This window comes from Phlebotomus papatasi, chromosome 2 (assembly GCF_024763615.1).
Source record: "Phlebotomus papatasi isolate M1 chromosome 2, Ppap_2.1, whole genome shotgun sequence".
NCBI classification, from domain to species: Eukaryota; Metazoa; Arthropoda; class Insecta; order Diptera; family Psychodidae; genus Phlebotomus; species Phlebotomus papatasi.
Genome location: NC_077223.1, coordinates 80,732,930 through 80,753,549, shown reverse-complemented (window position 1 = coordinate 80,753,549; position 20,620 = coordinate 80,732,930). Strand labels below are relative to the sequence as shown.

At 33.8% G+C, this 20,620-nt stretch overlaps 1 protein-coding gene and 1 long non-coding RNA gene across 2 annotated transcripts in view; both read left to right on the top strand.

Annotated features, from left to right (window-relative positions):
- LOC129804614 (division abnormally delayed protein) overlaps positions 1 to 20,620 on the top strand; it is a 255,512-nt gene that overhangs the window by 37,903 nt on the left and 196,989 nt on the right. The gene's annotated exons all lie outside the window — the stretch shown is intronic.
- LOC129804625 (uncharacterized) lies at positions 7,751 to 11,036 on the top strand. The gene is made up of 3 exons (XR_008752006.1): positions 7,751 to 7,886; positions 8,397 to 8,682; positions 10,542 to 11,036. It is a non-coding gene; the product is annotated as an uncharacterized LOC129804625 (long non-coding RNA).

Genomic DNA, 20,620 nt, shown 5'->3' with positions numbered 1-20,620 from the left:
AGTTTGAATTCTTATATCCAAATAGTCAATATATAGCTGAATTTTTATGTATATTGACTCTGATACTCTGAAAAAAAGTTTTGTCAAATTAACGAGGCAAGTTTGTCAAAAGGATGTTTTTCCATATGAAATGCAAGAAAAAGTTCTATCAAATTAATAAATAATTTCTTTTTGATAAAATTTGAACAAAATCCATTTGTTCGTTTAACAAGACTTTTTTTTTTTAGATATAATCGAAATTATCATTTTCCTATAAAATTGCACTGTCTTTATATTAAATTCTAATAAACAGTCGCTACAAGTTTTGGGTTATACTTTCTAACGAGAACTCTCTTACTGAAACCCCCGATAATTAAATTTATTAACTGCATATCAAATAGGGTAATTGTACCAAATTTCGGCCAGCTTGCAGTTTCGGCCACTTCTTTTATCCCTCACATTTCCATGATATTTTTGTTTTTTTTCATATCTACTCTATACGTTACATAATGCAAGAAATAGAAAAATATATGTCGCTTCTACGAACGAGATGATGTGGAAAAGACTTTAAAAGAGTTTTGAAAATTTGGGCGAAATATTACTCATAGCTATGTCTATATTTTTATTCATTTCAAATTGCATTAAGAATGATTTTACAAAAAACTAAGGCGATAAAGTATACACAAGATTTTAAGCAACATTTCTTAAAAAGAAGTAACAAAAAATCAAATTGTATTTTAAAAATATTACATTTCAAACTTAAGATTTCGGGGCTTTACATTCAACTATGCCGAAATTTGGAACAGTTGCCCTGTTAAGAATTCAGATATGTCTAAGACCGGCTTCAGACTGGAGGTTTAGCCTAGTTCCCGAAGGTCTCAAAAATCTAAATAATAAGCAATTTCAATGATTTTTCAAAATCTAATGCATAATTTGCCCTTATTATCCAATTCTAAACAAAAATTTCTTAAAAAAATCGTGCTTGATAGGGAATCTGAGGAGTTAAGCTGGATGGCTAAGCCTTAGGCCTGAAGCCCGTATAAGGGTCTGTATGATTTTGTAGAAGAACATCCATTAAATATTCTGTCCTAAAACTCTACCCATATGCATAGAGTTTAATTGTCTCTATTTTGTTTATGAATCGTTGTGATCTAATAGGCTAAATTTATTTAGTGATTGCTTTAGGCCTCAATAGTCCCATTCATATCCCAATTGATGAATGTTAATTTGCAATATGTGCTAATAAACATTCAGATATATTTTATGACATCAAATTGAAATACAATGTCGACACATAAAAATCATCTCAATCACATTATATTTTATAGTAGATGAAAATTATTATAATATGCAATATGAATGCTAGTCTTTTATAGCGATGATGCTTTGTGACAATAATTCAATGCTTTTTCGTATCTAATTTGAGTATGCAACATGTGGAGATTTCCTTGGTGATTTTCCTGATGTGGTGTGTATGGCGATGAAAGCCTTAATTATATGTAATTAATTTATGGCTATCAAAAGGTAATTACTTCATTATTCAACACGATGGAAAATGGGATTAAATGTGTTACTTGGTATATCGAGTGGATGGAATTTTAAATAAAATTGTCATTTTTGGGGTTTTTGGTAGCGTAATCTCCAATTAATTACCAGCTTTTTGGGCATTGAGATTTTGTGGATCCTTTTGGTGTGGAATGTTTATTGGAGATGGTCGGGAATATATGTGTGGCTATATCTCATTTTGTTTTTGCTCATTCTGATTGCCGGATCAATTTTTGGCCAGTGACCATTTGGTCCAAGAGGCGAATTGAAGTGTCCGGCCAGTGGGGTCAATTTAAGCATCGCAATATGTTCCTTTTTTGGCAACATCAACTGCAAAAGCTGTCATTTAAGAGATGTTGATATGTAAATGAATTGTATGCGGTGTTTATCATCAATTTTTGGTCTTGCTCACTCCTTTTATTCACATATGATTTTATTGTATTAAAACGAAAAGAATTGTCCAAAATACCCTCTCAATTTTTTTTTATTTTCCATCTTAATACGGCATCATCGAATTCCTCGTGGCAACCTCTTTTGCAACTTGTTCACATTTTCAACTCAATATAAGTCTTGATTTTTGCGGGCGAATTCTGCCAAATTTAATTAGCGATTCTGTCTCCTGCGAAAAATATTTAAAAGAGAAATGGTTTTGGATATTGATCTTGCTTCTCTGTCTTTTTTTTTTGGTTTTTGTATGTTGGATATTTTCCCGAAAAAAAGCTACTGATGAGTTTGTTTTAGCTTATGGAAGGTGTGATTCTTTTATGAAAATTGTAGTTTGTGAGATAACTTAAATGAAGTGGTAGTTGTGTTCCTAAATTCTACGATAAAGCATTAGTGAGACACCTTTAAAATAGGGCTTTTTTCCTCCTATTAGGGGAATGTTGGCATGGTTCGCACAGAGTGAACCTTCAAACAACGCAAATTTTCTCCTTGTTTGCAAAGAGTTAGTTGGTCTTTTCTTAGCCATAAGATAGATAATTATTAAGCTCATGAAACGAGATGAGAAATGGTAAGTCAGCTCTTTGCAAACAATGAGAAAATTCGCATCGTTTGAAGGTTCACTCTATACGAACCATGCCTACATTCCCCTAATGAGTTTGTGGAGCTGAATTACATTGTGGTAAGGTCCAGTTCCATTTCAAAACAGCAGAAAAAGCCCTATAGGTACCCCAATTCAAAGGTGCCCTACTTCCCTCTTAGCTTTAATCTTATATCTTTAAACTTGCCCTTAGAGATTTATTGTTAATCTGCAAAAAAATCTGTATATTTTTAGTATCAATATCAAAGGTATCAATAAGCTACAAAGCTCACAAAAACTGTGCTAAATCGAACTTTTTCAAGTTTTCTTTAATTTTAAAACTGGTTTCAAAAGACTTTGTAACCCTTATACCGGCTTCTGACTGCAGGTTTAGCCCAGTTCTCAAAGGCCTCAAAAATGTAAATAACAATATTGTTGATTTTTCATGGTTAATTTGCTTTTAATATCCAATCCGAACCAACAATTTCTTCAAAAATCTTGCAAGATAAGGATTAAGGAATTAAAGGATTTAAGTCATATGGCTAAGCCTTAGGTCTGAAGCTCGTATTAGGGCCTCGACAGACCTGAGGATTATCCGAGAGACGGCTTAGCGTAATTATATTAGAAATAATGATTAAAGTACATTCCCATAATTTTCCACTAAGTGGTCTCTCGGCTTAAGTTGTAAGTGTGTCTAGGGCATTAAATACTGAAGATTTTGAAAAAGTATTTGAAAAACAAATGTGCCTTATTCTGAATAATCTTAAATCTGACTGTAAATATTTTACTTAAACCTTAAAGCTGTCTTAATTTCAGAATTGAAGCGATATTTCGAGAATTATTTAATGATCTTTCAAATGACTGATTTAGAAAGGCCTTAGTAGATCCAAGAATAAAATGAAATTCATTCAGCCGTTTACAATCTTTCTTGGAAAAATGAAAAATTTCGTTTTAAACACAAAAATAGATTTTTTTTTCCAAAATCGAATGATTACATAGGGGAAAGCACGCTACCTTTGGATGACTCAAGCTTCGGACAATTCAATTTTTTCTCTATGTTCCTTATCGATTTCACCCATAGCCCTTTTCTGAAAATTTGAGACATTGGATTAGCTATTAAAATATAAAATTATAATGGATTAAATTCATTCATAACACATTGAAAGAAAACGATTTGTGCGAAGCATAAATCGTTCGAAGGTAGCGTGCTTTAACTTACTACGGAGAGACGTCCAATCAACCGGGCGAAACGTTTTTAACAATTGATCATTTTCATATTCAACCATGCAAGATAGTCTACCTTGTAAAAGAGAGCTCGATCTGAGATAGGTAGTCAACTGAAGTTTAGCAATAGCAGTGATTAGGAAAGAAGCTACATTTTCGGCAAACAGCAAAGATTAACACGTTTTCATAACACATTCTGCTATAAATTCTCTGACGTTCGTAAGTCTTACTAAAACGTAGTCCAAGCAAAGAGAAAGATTGTAATTTGGTATGTCACAGCAATGGGGAGTAGCAAAAGGTTTATTTTTCTGGACTGAAGAAGTGGGACTATATAGCATGAAAAAGGAGTAAAAAAACACTAAGAATGATGATTTCATTCATAAAGTATAATGAACGTGAATAGCATATTAGGGGTGTGTTTGTAGAGTGGTATTCTCTTATAAACATAGCGTAAAATTACAATGTTCATAACTTTGTTGCAATCTCACTCGCTTTTTTTTTCGTTTTAAAGAAATATTTCTCATGCTCTCCCCAAGTCTTTCATTCTCTCCTATATGTGCATATATGCAGAAAACTTCATATGAGAGGTCACGATGCAGAAGCACCCTCGGGTCATTAAAATATACCGCGTGAACATGAGTGTGACTCTGAAGGAGGAAAATATTTAGAATTTGCAACGGAACAAATTGGATGTTATTAAATTTCACATTTTAAACAGACTTACAATACATGTATAGTTTTTAGAGATAAAATTGGTTATTCTGGCTAAAAACTTTTCTCTCCATTGTGTTCCCAACTTGAATTAACTTTTTACTATACACCATCGCAGTAATTGTTAATGAGCATTCTGACAAAAAACAAAGAGAAGAGTTCTTTCTGTTCTGAAAGTATTATTAAAATTTAATCTATTAAATAGTTTTTAAAATGTTTTTCTTTTTGTTACAGGTAACTGTCTAGTGGCATTAGTAAAAAAGCTTCCAGGAGCATTTGAGGTAAAACAGGGACAATTGCTTTTTCTCAAGCCAGAGAGGGTAAGATTTTATACTAAACAGTAAATGTTTTTCTCCAATAGGGGGATGTAGGGCAAATATTTTTAAGTAGAACTGGACGTTACATATGATATAATTTGGCTTCATAAACCAATTGTGAAGCTAAACTGCATTATGATAATACTCAGTTACTTTTAAAATTAGGAGAAAAATTTCTATTTCAAAGGTGCCCTGGTTTCCCCTAAGAATTAGAACGGGGCTATAGTTCAGAATTAAAAGAAGGTTCTTCATACTTTTTTTTCTAAATTATTTTTTCAATATTCTGGACCTCAATCCAATAATTAAGCAGCATAATATTAAAATAATGCTCAGATTAAGAAAGGAGAGAAAACATTTAATAGACATTCTGTAGAGTTGAGGAGGGGGGGTACCACCGAAGACGAGAAACGAGAACTCGGAATTTCAAATTTCTTAGCAATTTATCAATAACACACATATAGGCAAAAACACAGAAAATCAGTTTTTCTTTTGAGCACATTTATTCACAATCTGTATTATATAATTCTTTATTAGCGTCCATTTTGGACCTTGTAGCATACATTGTTTAACCTAACTTACTTTAACATTAATACATATTTTTTGCAGCTTCCAATCTTCTCAAATAATCTGCCCCTCTTCCATCTTCGTTCAGAATTCTCCTCTATCTTCCCTCCCTTTTACATCCCTGCAGCACCCTACTAATACATGTCTTAAATCACAATCTGTATTATTATATACAAAAAGCGAATTTTTTATCAGTGAGAAAGGGACATGCGGAGCACCGGCTCAATAGTCAGCCTCCCTATATTAATTTACATTGTTTGACATTTTAATGGTCCAAATAAGCCAGCGAGAGCAATTGCGCCCGCTTCAATCGATTTCCAGCCTCATGGTACAGAAAATCAGTGACATCGTTTTTTCAAAACTTTGGAATTCCAGAATTTTGTAAGAATATCAATCCGTGAGATGATTTTATGACAAATAATTTATATTTTTCATTAATTAATTTTCAACCGCTTATCCCTGTTGGGGTTGCGGAAAATAATTTATATAACTCCTAATTAGGGTGGATTGTGGAAAGGAAGACACTTAAGAAAAAGTTCAATTTCAAATGCATTTTAAGCCGAATAAATATTTATTTTTTTTTATTTTCATTGCATCATGAGATTGCTTGTGAAATACTTTAACAGAATCTTAACAGTTTTTAATAGATATTTCAACCAATTAATTGGAATATTCCATCAAATTAAAAAACAACATATGTTGAAAAAATGGACAAAATTTTGGAAAGCGGAACAAAAATTTTTGGAAAGTTGGACATAGTGATATTAATGACAAAATATTATACGAAAGAAAATCAAATGTTGAGGGTTTTCTGTATATGTATACTTGCATATTGGATGGTTATGCTAATCCCTCCTTTATGTCCGGGCAACAGTTGAGGAACGCTAATTACCAAGAACTTCCTGGACGTCCAACCAAAAAGAGGTTCTGTTAATTTCACAGACTCCTCGCGCTGTCCAGCAGTTATACCTTTAAAGCGGATGCAATTTTTAGCACATTTCAATTCCCCATCCGCCCAGCTCCTTTTCCACTTGCTTTGGGAGTTCTGTAGAGGCTCCTCTTTGTCTTTCTCCAGGTGTTTTTGCGATATTTACTATCCATTCTGTCAGAAAAAGTGGTCTTCGGAATCTGGAAATCTTTGTAACCTTTTCCAGGAGATTTTCTCTTTATCAGCTGCTAACTGCTGTTGCAACTATTTCTCCGTTTAAGAATCTTTGTCGTCCTTGTGAACATGATTTCATTGCACAAAACCACCAAATTCATTCACAAAATCAACTTGTCCAAGATTTCATAAAACTTGTTTTGAAAGCAACACGAAATTAAATCACTTTTCTCTCCTTTTTAAATGTAATATTTCACTAATATTTTCTATTCACCTTTTAAATGGATGTATGTCCTTCAATTTTCACTACGTACTTAATAATATTTCACAAATTATGCCGAAAAATCCAACAAAACACTTTGATATTTTCCTAGCAACTTCCATAAGAAACAGAGAAAATGACAACTACCGTGTCAAGGTTATGAATATCACGCATGCAATACATTTTTTAAATTTTTCTTGCAAGTCACTCTTTGATTATTTAATAACGACTTTTGCATTTTTAACTTCTCAAATAATCACAAAAATAGGTTTAATAATCTTTTTATTCAAAAATTGAAATATTTAATTTATTTATTATCAAGTTTTTAAGGAGGTGTCTCACATTCCACACTGCTTTGTCCAACATTCCAAACTGTCTCGCTTTAGACAAATTACCATATTGGATTATTTTATAAATTCTCTTTTCATGGATGTTGTTTTGAACCTTACATAGAATTTATTATTTTTGTTGTTTTCAGTAATGTAATTCTTAATAGGAGAGACCAGGGTAAAATTAACCAGCTAATTGATTTTTTTGTCTATAAATTTATGAAAAACACGTTTGAATCAGAATGATTTGTATTTCAATGTGTAGGGATGGAGTTAGTTACACTGGTAAAAATGAAAGGTTCACTGGGGATCCTTTCAAAAGAATCATGGCCAAAAAGGTTCACTTTCATCAAAGTACTTGTATGAAAATAATCCTTCTTTAAAGAATGCCTCAAGTGATCCAAATAAAGGATCAAACGAAGTGACCCATTGAAAGTTTCGTCAAATCGATCTTTTCAAAAAGATCAACATTCCTCTAGGTAAATCAACAATATTAAAAAAGATAAACAAACAAAAATGTGCATAAGCTATTTACTCCGATGATAGAACAACTATGAAAATTTGAAAAATGTATATTTTAACATATTAAATAAGATATTGGCCAGATAAATGCTCATGTCACAGCAGCGAACCTTTTGAAAGGATCACTTTAATTGCCGCTGCGCATGCGCAATCGACGCGCTGTCAAAAGATCACGCCATCTTTCGACCCAGTGCCAAGCGTGACGCGAGAGTGAAAAAAAGTGACGCGACCACGCGACATGTGCGTTCTTGTTTTGTGACCAATTTAGCCACCTTCATGTGCGGATATTCATCCAGATTCTTATCTAAAGGTAAGTGATAGTGATAGTGATTGTACCCTTGCAAGAATTTGCGTGAAACTTTAGTGAAAATTGGCAACGAATAAGAAGTGGACAGGGTGACATTTTGTACAAGACCAAAAACGCCAAAAACTATGGCGTCATGGTGATGTCGAAAAGAAGGTGATTTTATTCTTACAAAAAAAAACATTCTTTTTTCATCACCATCATCATATCTAGTAGATCTGCTATTTTTTACAAAATATCCGACATTGGCTGTCAAACGCAATGAAATAGTGAAAAGCAAGGGTGATTTCAGTGATTTCGCAACTCATTTCGGAGAACTCGAGCCAATCTGGCCAGGGAATCCACGGGAAACCCGGGGAACTCAGGGAACCAGGGAACCCATACATTTTTCCAGGGAACCCGGGAACTCGAGCCACTCTTTGCATATGAATAACCCCTTGGTGAAAAGTGCAATTGTCAGCCGAAGACAATCAAAAATATTAACGGAGTCTTTTTGCCATAATTTTTTGTTTTAAGGTTCTTCCGGAAGCTTCTTTGGCCTTCGTTTCACCGTTTGATTGACCTTTTCTTCGGTTTCAACGTGAGGAAGAGCCCCAGGACTCGATTGTCACAGCGGGTCTTTGGCCTTGGAGATTTAGAAAAATTGTCTTCTGATGGAGTGGGAAATCTTGGATACTGTTTATTTTACATCTGCGCTTTCTGTACCACCTTAAATTATTTCAATATGATTTACACCGTCCACTTCAAAATAACTACTGAATTTTCACGTAAGCTCTTCAAGTTTCAACAGAAAAATCTCAGGGTAAGAATATTTTCTTTTTTTTTAAATTTCAATATTTTGCTGTAATTCTTGCGATCCTTGATCACAACTATTTTAATACTACTGCCTAATCACCCATTGACCTCAATGTACTAGTTTCAAATTAAATATTTACTATTAAAAAAAACGGGTTTTTTAAGAAAAATATTAGATACCACAGGGACGGAAATAAGTATAATTTTAAACCGTAATCTTGAAAAGAACTCAACAAAAAATGAAGAATCGGTAAACAATTATACGTTAAACATAATACCCTCTCATATATTCCAACATAAAATTTTATAATTTTGATTTTTTAATCTTAGTAATTCTTAAAATTGTAATTGAATTTTGCCTGTTAGGCTGGAATTAAGTTTAATTTTAATTCTAAATAATAATAATAATATAATTCTATAATAATAAAATAATTCTAAATAATAATAATAAAAAATGAGTCTAATTCTAAATAAAGTCAATAAATTTAGCTCTATGGTATTTTTTGATCAATTTGACGGTAATATCTTTCAATATTTGAAGGTACTCCAAGGATCGAAAGCTTTTTACTGTTAGAAGCCAAAAGAACCTTTCTCCTCCAACAGTGTTGCTTTTCAGTGGAAAACAGAACCTTTTCCCCGAAATTTGATCGTGAAACGATGCTTTGATGTTATGTTGATCAAATTGGGAAACTTCTTTTTTTGTGATAATTTTTAGTTTTCATCCCACGATGACCCACCGTCACGAATCCAATTTTAGGACAAAATCATTGGGACATATTCAGCCTAAACAGAAAGCGTAATTTTACAATCAAATTTTTGGCGAAAACGGTTTTCCCTCTGAAAAGAGCAACACTGTTAGAGACGAAAAGTGTTTTAATCTCTAACAACAAAAGACTATCGATCCTTGGAGTACCTTTAGAGGCATGCGTAGCGCATTGACAAATTTGACAATTATTTGATAGGACCTAGTCATTTTTTTGTTCTAAGGCCAATCGCCAATCGCCTTCAACACTTTAATTTTTTCTTTATTTGCGTTGGTTAAATATTTTCCCTATTGCATTTCAGCTAAAAATTTTATAAAACTTTATAAAAAGAATTAAAATTTATTATTTAGTTAAAAATTAAAGTATTAAAAGACATTAACCTTAAATTACACTAGAGCTAAATTTATTCAGTTAAATTAGACTTACTTTCAACCTAAAATATAAAATTCTATTTCAATTCTAACAATAAGAATAACTAAGATTAAAAAGCAAAATGTCGAAATTTTATGTTGGTACGAAAGGATATTTTGTCTAACGTAGAATTTTTTTGAGACTTTTTTGTTGATTTTTTTTAGGATTGTGGAGTTGAATTATACTTATTTCCACTATTGTATGAGTTCATACAAGTTAATCGCTAAAATATTCTTCTGTATTTCCCATTAAGAATAATTTTCGAAGTTCATAAAATATTATAATTATAGTTACCATATAGTTTATAATTTCAAATATGCTAAATTTAATTATTATAAAATTACATTTCGGCTTGGAATATTTTGTCAAATGAAAAATGCATAACATAATTAATTTTTAAGGCTTTTAAGAGATATGATACATTTTCTTTTATGTGTTCTATGCGTAAAGGTCTCTATAAACATTATTGACCAATATATTTCTTCAAAATGAATGCGACCATTAAATAAAAAAATATCAATTATTTCATAAAAAAAAACTCGAGAAATTATGGTTTTCAACAATTTGAGATAAAAATTATCCCAAATTATGTTTGAAAATTCTTTAGACCCATACGATTATTTCATTTTGTATGACCAGTTCTTTCTCTGCAAAGTTATTTTTTCGATATTTTTTATACAAATATTTTTAGAGTGGACGACATCGGATAAGGGAGTCTTGAAACCGTCATTTACCGCCTGTAATCACCGATGGAAACAAGGCACTAAACACTATACCTTTGGAAATCATCGCATACATTAACTAGAAGAATGAAGGAGTTCAACTTTTCTGTGAATGATTCTAACGGGTTTAATATAAAGACCATTCAAACTTTTATAAGAAGGTAGATAACCAGATTTTGAATACAAAAGATGACGTTTTTATATGCATTTGATTTTATTTTAAAAATCCATTTTGCTCTTGATATTGATTTATAAAATGCTACTTAAACTTCTACAAAATTATTCTAAATTATATTTGTGAAATTACTCTCTAAAAGATATTAATTTCTCTATTAAGTCTTTCGCATCTCTTAGTAATCTAAATTAAAATTTAAAAAAAACTGATAGTTTTACTAAAATCTGTCTGAGGAATGTACGAAAAAAAGTGTGAAATTGCCTTGTTAATAAAAATTGAATTTAAAAAGAATTTAATATGTTTTTATTACTCTTTGATATTTTTAATAATTGCAGTGGGTCTAATCAAATCGAAAAGGCGATACATTGAATTGTTCTTATTGATCCATTTCAATGGTTCCCTGATGAACCATTATAAAGGTTCTTCAAAATGAACATTTCAAAGTATCAAAATCTGATACTTTCAGAAAGGTTCAAAGTGATTTTTTTACAAAGGTTCGAAATAAATCTTTTGAAATGATGGATCATATTTGATCCCCCGAAAGGATCGCGAAAAGATCAAAATGAACCTTTCATTTTTACCAGTGTACTCTGAATAAAGAGTAATTTACTCAATATTCTTTCTATAAGGAAAATTATAACATCTCACTGTCTAATTCTACCCCTGACCCTGCCCCGATCTGAAATTTGATTAATGAATATTCAAGATTGAAAAATAGGCCCTTCAAAGTAATTAAAATTTGATCTTCGAAAATTCGAAATCGAAATTGTTTCCGAACATAGGTGTCCAAAGACGCAATATTTGCCTTGACTAACTCTAAAACATATTTGAAAGTGAATGAAATCGTAGGAGCCGTTTTCGAAATAAATCAGAAAAATACGGTTTTGGAGAGAATGGAGGGGGGCCGTGTGGGGAAAGATAAAAAGACTGTCTTAGATAATATTGACGTATGGGGGGATCGTTGAAAATCTGAAATCGATATCTCTTACCGTTTGGTCTCTAGCCGTGTCACAAGTTGAAAAAATTGGGTTATTGCTCTCTATTTGAGTTCGAGCAGTAAATTGTAATCCACCTGGGAAATTTCACCCTGGGTTTTTCCGAGCAATTTTCTGCCAAATTAAAACAATCTTTAATAATTTTGCTAAAAAAATCCGACCGATATTTGGTATAGTTTCGCTAAATTATAATCCATTGTCTTTAATTTAAGCCGTTGCACTATTTAGTAAATTGGATTATTTAGACATGCAGGTTGTCTTTGGAATTATCTTTAATAATCATCAGTTTCTAACAATAATGTTGAATTGAGAAATTATAGTGATTAAAACCTTATTGGGGATGAAGCTAAAAATTCAGTAGTTCATTTTGAAGATTCAATATCGTGTATACATTATTCCACGTACTATTCTATGATGCAAACTAATGCGCAAATTTCTCCACAAAACCATTTGCTCCAAATACTCCATCATCATCAGTTGGTATGCCTATGGTGAATTGGAATGCAAATGCAAATGACATCGACTTGATCCGTCACTCTCACCGCAGTGAATTGATAATGAATATTTAAATGAGATGAATTGCAACTGAAAGAAATTCCCTGCATTGTGATTTTCTTTGTGAGATAAGTACGATGGTTATTGAAGATGATTTGAATTTCTGCATTTTACTTGCCTGTCCTCATCATTTTTCCATCACACGCACTAAAGTATTTTGTGGAATAATCAGAGAATTTATCTCTTATGGTGATGCTCGATGGCTATACAGAAGAAAAAAAATAAGAATGCGAAAGACAGTAGTGGTCTAATAAATTATCTGTGGGGTATGAATTGGTATTCATGAAATGGATTGCTCACGTATGATGATGTCGCGCTATCTTGGGGCTTCCTTCTTGATGGACTCTTGATACTTGGGATATTAACACGTGTGTGGGTCGTTTCGCATGAAATAATGAGTGCAATTTGTAGTTATTCTGCAATGTGTCAAGTGTATGTGCAATTAAGCAATTACATTGGCATTCTCCACTCTACAACTTTGTTCTTTTTCACCCATATCATATCTTCCACACTTCACCATCCATCATGTGCTCACGCAGAGAGTGTCACTTAAGATGTCTTTTCGTTGCTCTAGAATTTTAAAGAGAGAAGAAGTAATATTTTTAAGTCTTTTGAATTTTCGAGATCTATAAATTTCCACTCATTCGATATCAAAACTAATGGCTAAACGGTGAGGGATTGCAAATTTAAATATTGTAAATTTGGATGACTACTCTCTTGCGGTGACTTTGATACCCTTCCTGCTTTTAACATTTTCTTTAATTCTAGCATTTAAGTGTTAGAGGAATCCTTAAGTACTAGAATTAAGGAAAGCTTACGGCGTTATCACACGTGCACATTAAAATTTTAATGTGATTCACATTAATTGTCGCTTGTGAGCGTCCAAATATGATATTTGTGTCTTTGAGTCACTTAATATTAGGGGTTTTTCTACTTATTGATAAAGAAGTGGACTTGGCCTGCAAAAATAAGTTTAAATTTACCTGAAGCATAAATATTTTTCACATTAAAAAATTAAAGAGAATATCGCATTAATTTTTCGCATTAATGCTATAAATCAATTTGTATCAAATTTTGCGGGCCAAGTCTACCTTTTTATCAACAAATAGATCAAATTTTGAATATAAAATGATTCAAACACACAAATTACACATTTGGACTCTCACCAGCGACAATTAATGTGAATCACATTAAAATTTTAATGTGCAAGTGTGTTAACACAGTTAGAAAGAGCAGGGTTGCAAAGTCACCCGCATTTACGGTATAAATTCAAGACATACCATTAAATGATGACTTCGAGTATACAGAGAATTGTTTTTCATTTTAACTTCTCTATTTTTGCGAGGATAGAAAATTCTTGAGTTAAAAAAAAATCAGTGAAGATTTATCGACTAATTTTGTCTCTGCAGATGAATTTTTCATCTCAGCATGATCTCAGAAAAATTCTCAAAAACTGGGTTACCCATAAATAGCCAAGAAAGATGAATTATGTAAGTGTGTATGCTTGGTGCATATGACAAAATATCATGTTTTTGTCATTATCACTATAAGAGAATTGGTGGTGCAACAAATTTGTTGTGAATGACAGAAAAAAGTTCTATTCTCGTGCGGGTGCTCGTGAGGAGAGAAAATCGTTGAAAATGTCGCATGATTTAATGCGTAAATTGAAAGAAAAATTGCTAATAGATTTTCACTGTTTGAACATAATTTATGAAATGTGCGTGAGATAGGATGTTACTCATCCGAGAAATTGACTAATTTTCACTTGAAAAACGACCACCCAATCTGTCAACGTATTTTTAGAGTTGATCCTCTAACATTTATTATCATTTCAAAAAGAAATTCCATTTTGTGATATCTTATTGAAATTGAAGCTTATTTGAGGAAATCTTTTTCAAATCTATTATTGTGAAAGCTTAAAAAATGCCAGAGGAATTTGCGAAAAATACAAAATAATTCAATTGAGTTAATAAATTTTTCGAATTATTGTCTTCACATTAATTAAAGTTTTCCAATTGCACTTCAACATCTCTCAAGCTTGTTAAAATAAAATTATGGATGAAATGTACAATGGAAATTTAATTTGGGAGTTATTAAGCTTTACCATGAATTCATATCGTAACTAGATGTTCATTTTCCTGAGTAAAACTTTCGGTTCTGAATCTCTAGTACGGTTTGCAAAATGATGTTAATTATTGTGAGGCAAATGGAGAATTGTTAAGCTGAAAAATAATAGTTTGAAGTAAGTTGTGGGATGAGAAATTTTAACTCTAGAAAATTACAATATTCTGTCATTTATTCTATTTAAATACATTGCTAATTGCAATGATTTTAAAGTAAGTTACTTGTTATTAACCTTTAAATAAAAATAGTAAGTTACTATATATAACGTAGCATTTAATTAGAGACATTCCAAATTTATTTGTTCTAACTTCTTGGACCTAAATTTACACAGTAAAAAATCAACTTTAAAAAAAACCGACAATTAGAGCTTAAAAGCTCGTAATAAAGAGTTAATTATGTTGTTTGTGTTTTCACTATAAACATTTTTGGATTTGTGACAAAAAGACTACTTATTTAAATAATATTTCGATAAGTGAAAATAAGCAAAAATGTCAGTAGAAAATTTCGAAATGATCGGTTGTTAATTCTAAATTTGTCAGAAGTATTTTGAACTTTGGCTGTAGTCTACATGTCGTCGGTTGCGTCTACCTCTGTCGTATCTGCATTCGGTGCAAGCTACAATACAGAGGGCCAATTTTTGAAATTCTCATTCGCACCTGCGAGCTCTTTAGTGGCCGAGAGAAATTGACTCGCACACCCCGAAAATTCTTGAATACGTGTAACTAGTACTTTATGCTATAAAGAAGTCGTTACAGAAGGATTTGAATCTGCGGGGTGTGCGAGTCAATTTCTCTCGGCCACTATAGAGAGAAAGTGAAATACGACAGAGGTAGACGCAACCGACGATGTGTAGATCTCGAAAACGTTTTTAGTAAAATATATATAATTCCGTCTGTAGACGTAATTTTGTTCTTGTAATGAATGTTTCACTCTTTTACTATCAAAACTGTTCTAGGTTTAAGGGGGTTTCCCGAATGAGAAACCCAAGACTTAGCTGTTTTCGCGATTTTTTTTTGGAGGAGAGGGAAACGACCAAGCTTTATGAAATTCACACATTCAAGGTGCTTAAATAAATTTTTTCGAAAAAATATATTACAAAATGGCGGAATAATGAGTAATTTACTGGAGCGATTGATTTACAGTACACCCTAATTGGCGGGAAATCTGCAGTTTTTAATTTTTGTCTGAAAAAAAAAACAAAACCAAATTAATTTTCAAAATTCATAAGTTTATTTCATAGTTAAACCAATAAAAACTGACGAAAATCATAAAATTGGACCTTTTTCGCAGGTTTTTAAAAAAAATAGGTTTTTTCGGATAAAATTTTGACTTTAACATGCTGTAAAACAGGGGGGTGACATTAGCTCTGAAAAATGCGACCGGTTTTAGTGTATTTTTTTTCCTGTTTTCGTACACATTTCACGAGATATCTTTAAAACTACGTAGGTTGCCAATTTAGGGTTTTCGGTTGCCTCTTCGTTATTAAATTGGCTTTTATTTTGTATTAGAATTTTTTGCCAATTCATTCTACAATGACAGAAAACAACCAATAAACTCAAAAGTTTTTTCGGCTCGCTGGAAACATATGGAAAACCTAGGAAATGTCATGCCGCTGCTGTAAAATATAAAAAAAGAGATTTTCTGAAATAATTTAGGTTCAACTAGAAGAACATTTAATTCTGAAGAAAATAAGCCCTTATGCGTTTCAATCGGTCCATAAGTGTTTTTGCTATCTTTCTCGCCAATTCGACAAAACCTTAAAAATGAGAAGTGGAGAAAACGAGCTTCAAAGTTTTGTATGTTCGTCCAGGCGCTCTTTTGCTTTCGGCTCTCTATCTTCGAAAATACTTGGAATAGAGTTCTGAAATTTTGGTGGTGTATTCTTAGTTTATATATCGATTTAAGCAATAAAAAAATATCGATTTCCTTTGACCTTGTAATTCGGGAAATTCCCTTAAGTATCTGCCGACCAAAATTTTTCTGTTCAAATTCAATTTAATGCATAAAAGCTCAAAGTTTTCAAAATCTGATAGTAAAAAAAATGCTTATATGTTAGGGGAAACCTTTACAGTTTTGTACAGAAAATGATGTCCAAGTTTTAAGATTTTTTTTTACTGAATGACACAGAAGCCGACACTGTGTCAAAAAATCTCTTATTAAGTTCGTAGTTCCACCTCTTAAAATTCCTGGACAACATTTAATTTTTTCTACACAAAAATGAAGATTCAATGGCGATTTTTATAAAGCTGTATAGGTTTCCTCAGCTACGTACAAAATTTGTCCTACGTAAGCTTTATTTTCCTTGTTAAGACTATACCCGGATACAAAAATTTTCACACTACTATTTAGTGTAAGATACATGATCGATTTTGCTGAATCTGACTTATCTATGGCAATATATTTTAGTAGTTTGTCTTAAGTCACACTTTTCCTGATAAAATTAGGTCAGATTTGTTAAGGACGGAATATGGAAAAAAATATCAACTGCTCGAAGGCAGAGTGTATGCGAAGCCTTTAAATCATCCCCTACTATTTTACTACTTTCGTGTTTAGAAAACTTTAAGACCGGTATTTCTTTTACAAGAGGATAATATTGACGAGTTTTTAAAACATGTGGGCAACTTGTTGCGAGCGCAACATATTTAAATTTAAAACTGTGGAGTGTGTTGCCCTGCTGAGGCGACGAGGGCGCTAGCGACGAGGAGAGGAGGTAGAAAAATCAGCAGCAGCTGATGAGTAAAAGAGCGCCAATCGGCCTCTTTCACCACTGACCGCCGAGGAGGCAACATCAATCACCTCGCCCATATCCACCAGCCCAATCCCCAGCAGCAACACCATCATCACCACCAAGCATTGAAGCCACTGAAGACACCGGGAGCCCCCAAGAACACCAAGCCCAGTGCTGAGCTTTCCGGAGTAACCTCTGCCACATCCACCTCTCCCAAATTCCCATCTCAACCTCCGTGGGAGTGTTCTCACCGGAGAACACAGGGGAGTGTGGGACATAGTCCTTGCCCCGAACGTGGGACCTGAAGGAAGGAAGGAACGGAGGGAATAGAAGAGGAAAAATAGGAATAACACGGAGTGAAGGGATGTAGGAGAAAAATTGGAGGAATAAAAGATTTTTCCCAACATTTTTTCACACCCCGGGGTCACCAAAAAAAAAAGAGAAAAAAAAAGATTTCGAACCCCCCAGGGGGCAATAAGCCACAATCTCAAAAAAAAACAAAATATAACAAATCTCATTAATAACAATAACAATTAATAAGTAGTAGAGCAAAACAAAATGAGTAGTATTAGAGAGTAACAATTTCGAGAGAAAAAAATAAAATTTAGAATTAATAGTTATAAGTCAAAAATGTTAAGGATTTCGCATCGATAGGCCGACCTAATTATTAGCGCCAGCGAAATAACTTAACTATAAGTTTAAAGTGTGTGTAAATACTTTCAAAAGAATAAGATATTATTACTAAGGACCACCCCATTTCGATCACCAAGGCGGATCATTAATATACATGATCTAATAGGGAATTACTCTACACGAATGGTCACGATTTTATCCCCCCAAATCTCCCGCCTCAGCACCATTATAATCCGATCAGGATTTCAGCTATTCCGCTGAAGAGCATTCCGCGTAAAAATGTAGAAGCGGGAAGGAGAGTCTCAGCCGAATTACAATGTTGGGGAAAGAGAAATCCTGAAGGGCAAAGAGAAAACCCCTTTTTCCACCGACACTGCCCTATTGCCTCGAATATTGAACATGATAAAATTTTACTCGAGAAACTACATCCCGATCAGAAAAATGTGGCTGCATCTAACTGCAGAGAAATGGGAAACAAATCGCGACCAAATTCAGTGCATCCCAATCGAAAAAAAAGTAAAATAAAATAGATAATCGAATTAAGGCGTCCGAAATTATATGTGACGTCAAAACTGACGAAGGAGAAAAATAATTAAAGTGTTGGCCAATAAAAATTGATTGGTTTTGTCGTCTTGACGAAATACCGAATCAAAATACTAGTAACAGCAAGAAGTGCTACTCACTTTAAATTCCCAAGGGACACTGCTAGCAATGTGTCTTAAAAGGGGATAACAGTTTGATGATTGAAATAGCCGAACATAGTTCGCTTCAGCATAAGGCTGGGCTATATCTGTATCAATCATCTCGATCAAAATGAACACCTAAAGGCGAACGACCATAATTTTAATTTAGGTCTATCCATAATGAACGATGGCCTACTTATGAATTTCTCCGTTCACAAGAAATAGAAATTAAATAAAATTAATAATATGGTCTCTCTACGTTACCCGCTCATACACCCGTACAAAAATCAAGTTACGTTAGATACAAAAGAAAGTTCCAGTGACGATGCCGATATTGTTGCCAAAAAAATAATCCGTCCTGCTGGCAAAAATCCCTTAACCTGGCTTGATGTCCTTACGGTGGAATACTGCCTTGCGATGAGTGTTCAGGTCTTCCAACTCGTAAGTTTGTCCGTGAACGGACAACACCTTGCTCTTCACCCATGGACAAAATTTCGCCTGAATCTTTTTATTGGCATCAGACAACACAAAGGATCGCCTGTAGACCACGTCACCCACGGAAAATCTACCCGGCTTCTTACGTAAATCGTATCGCTTTTTAGACGACTCATGGCATTTCTTCGACCTATCTATGGCCTTCTGTCTGGCCAATTTTAACTCCTTTATCCTCTCTTCGATCGATGGAATCGTATTAGCATCGGAATGCGTATACTCATCCCCATGTGAAATCATATTTTGCCCAAAATTTAAATAATACGGAGAAAATTGTGTAGTGTCGTGTACCGAGGATCGCATAGCCATCCCTATTTCGGCTAAATATTTTGGCCAATTTGTGTGTTTAGACCCTATATACGACCTGATAGCAGTAACAATAGTCCTATTTGCTCTCTCAGTAGGATTGGCTTGTGGGGTATACCCTGAGGTAAACCATTGGGCAACACCGAGATTTCTCAAAAAGGACTGAAGTTGAGCGGATTTGAAACTACTACCATTATCGGTCAGAAGGACACGAGGGACTCCGAACTGTGGGAAGACATTTTGAGACAAAATTTTGATAACAGAGTTTGCAGTAGAATTTCTAAGAGGATATAAAAGGACATACTTGGTCAGCTTGTCGATCAAGACCAAGATAAAGCGATGGCCCATAGTACTAGGTACTAAAGGTCCGATAAAATCGGCTGATAGATGTTCCCAGGGACGTGATGCAACTACATGATTACCCATCGGAGGTGTTAAATCATAATTCGGGGCCTTAGATTTCTTACAAGTTTCGCATTTACGGATATAATTGCGCACGTCTGTGCGAAGGCAAGGCCAATAAAAATATTCCGTAATTCTGCGGAAGGTTTTAAAGAACCCGAAATGTGCCGAAGTGGGATCATCATGGTATTTCTGCAAAATGGCCTGACGTTCACCCTTAGGGACACAGCATCTCCACCTAAAACTATAAGTTCCTAAAGGAGTTTTATAGCGGATATACTTGTAAAGCCGGCCGTCTTCTAATTTATACTCCGGAAGGCTGCTCGGGGATTTCGAGACTTGGTCATATAGGGACGCATACCATTTATCTTCCCGGGTCGAAATGGTATTAACGTTCCGTGAAAGGAAATCAGCTATCACGTTACTTTTACCGGGACGGTGGACTATGTCAAAGTCAAATTGCTGAAATTCCAACAACCATCTTCCTATACGACCACGGGCTTGCTTCTGGGATAAGATCCACTGGAGTGCAGAATGATCTGTCTCCAAAGTGAACTTGGTATGAAGCAAGAACTGCGAAAACCTTCGAAGACAAAATAGACAAGCCAAGGCTTCTTTTTCCGTAGTAGAGTACTTCTGCTCAGCCGCCGTGAACTTTCGCGAAATATAGCAAATAACTCCTTCCTCATTACCTACTCCCTGAACAAGGACTCCCCCCGCCCCAACATCACTAGCGTCAGCACGCACTATGAAGGGTTGAGAATAGTCGGGAAGTTTTAAAATAGGGGCAGATACAAGGAGCTGCTTCAATTCCGAAAAGCCACGGTCGGCCTCCGGAGACCATTCAATCCTTAAAGGATTACCTTTTAAAAGGTCGGTTAAAGGAGCCGAAATACTCGCAAAATTTGGGATGAAACGCCTGAACCATCCTGCCATACCGAGAAACTGACGTAAT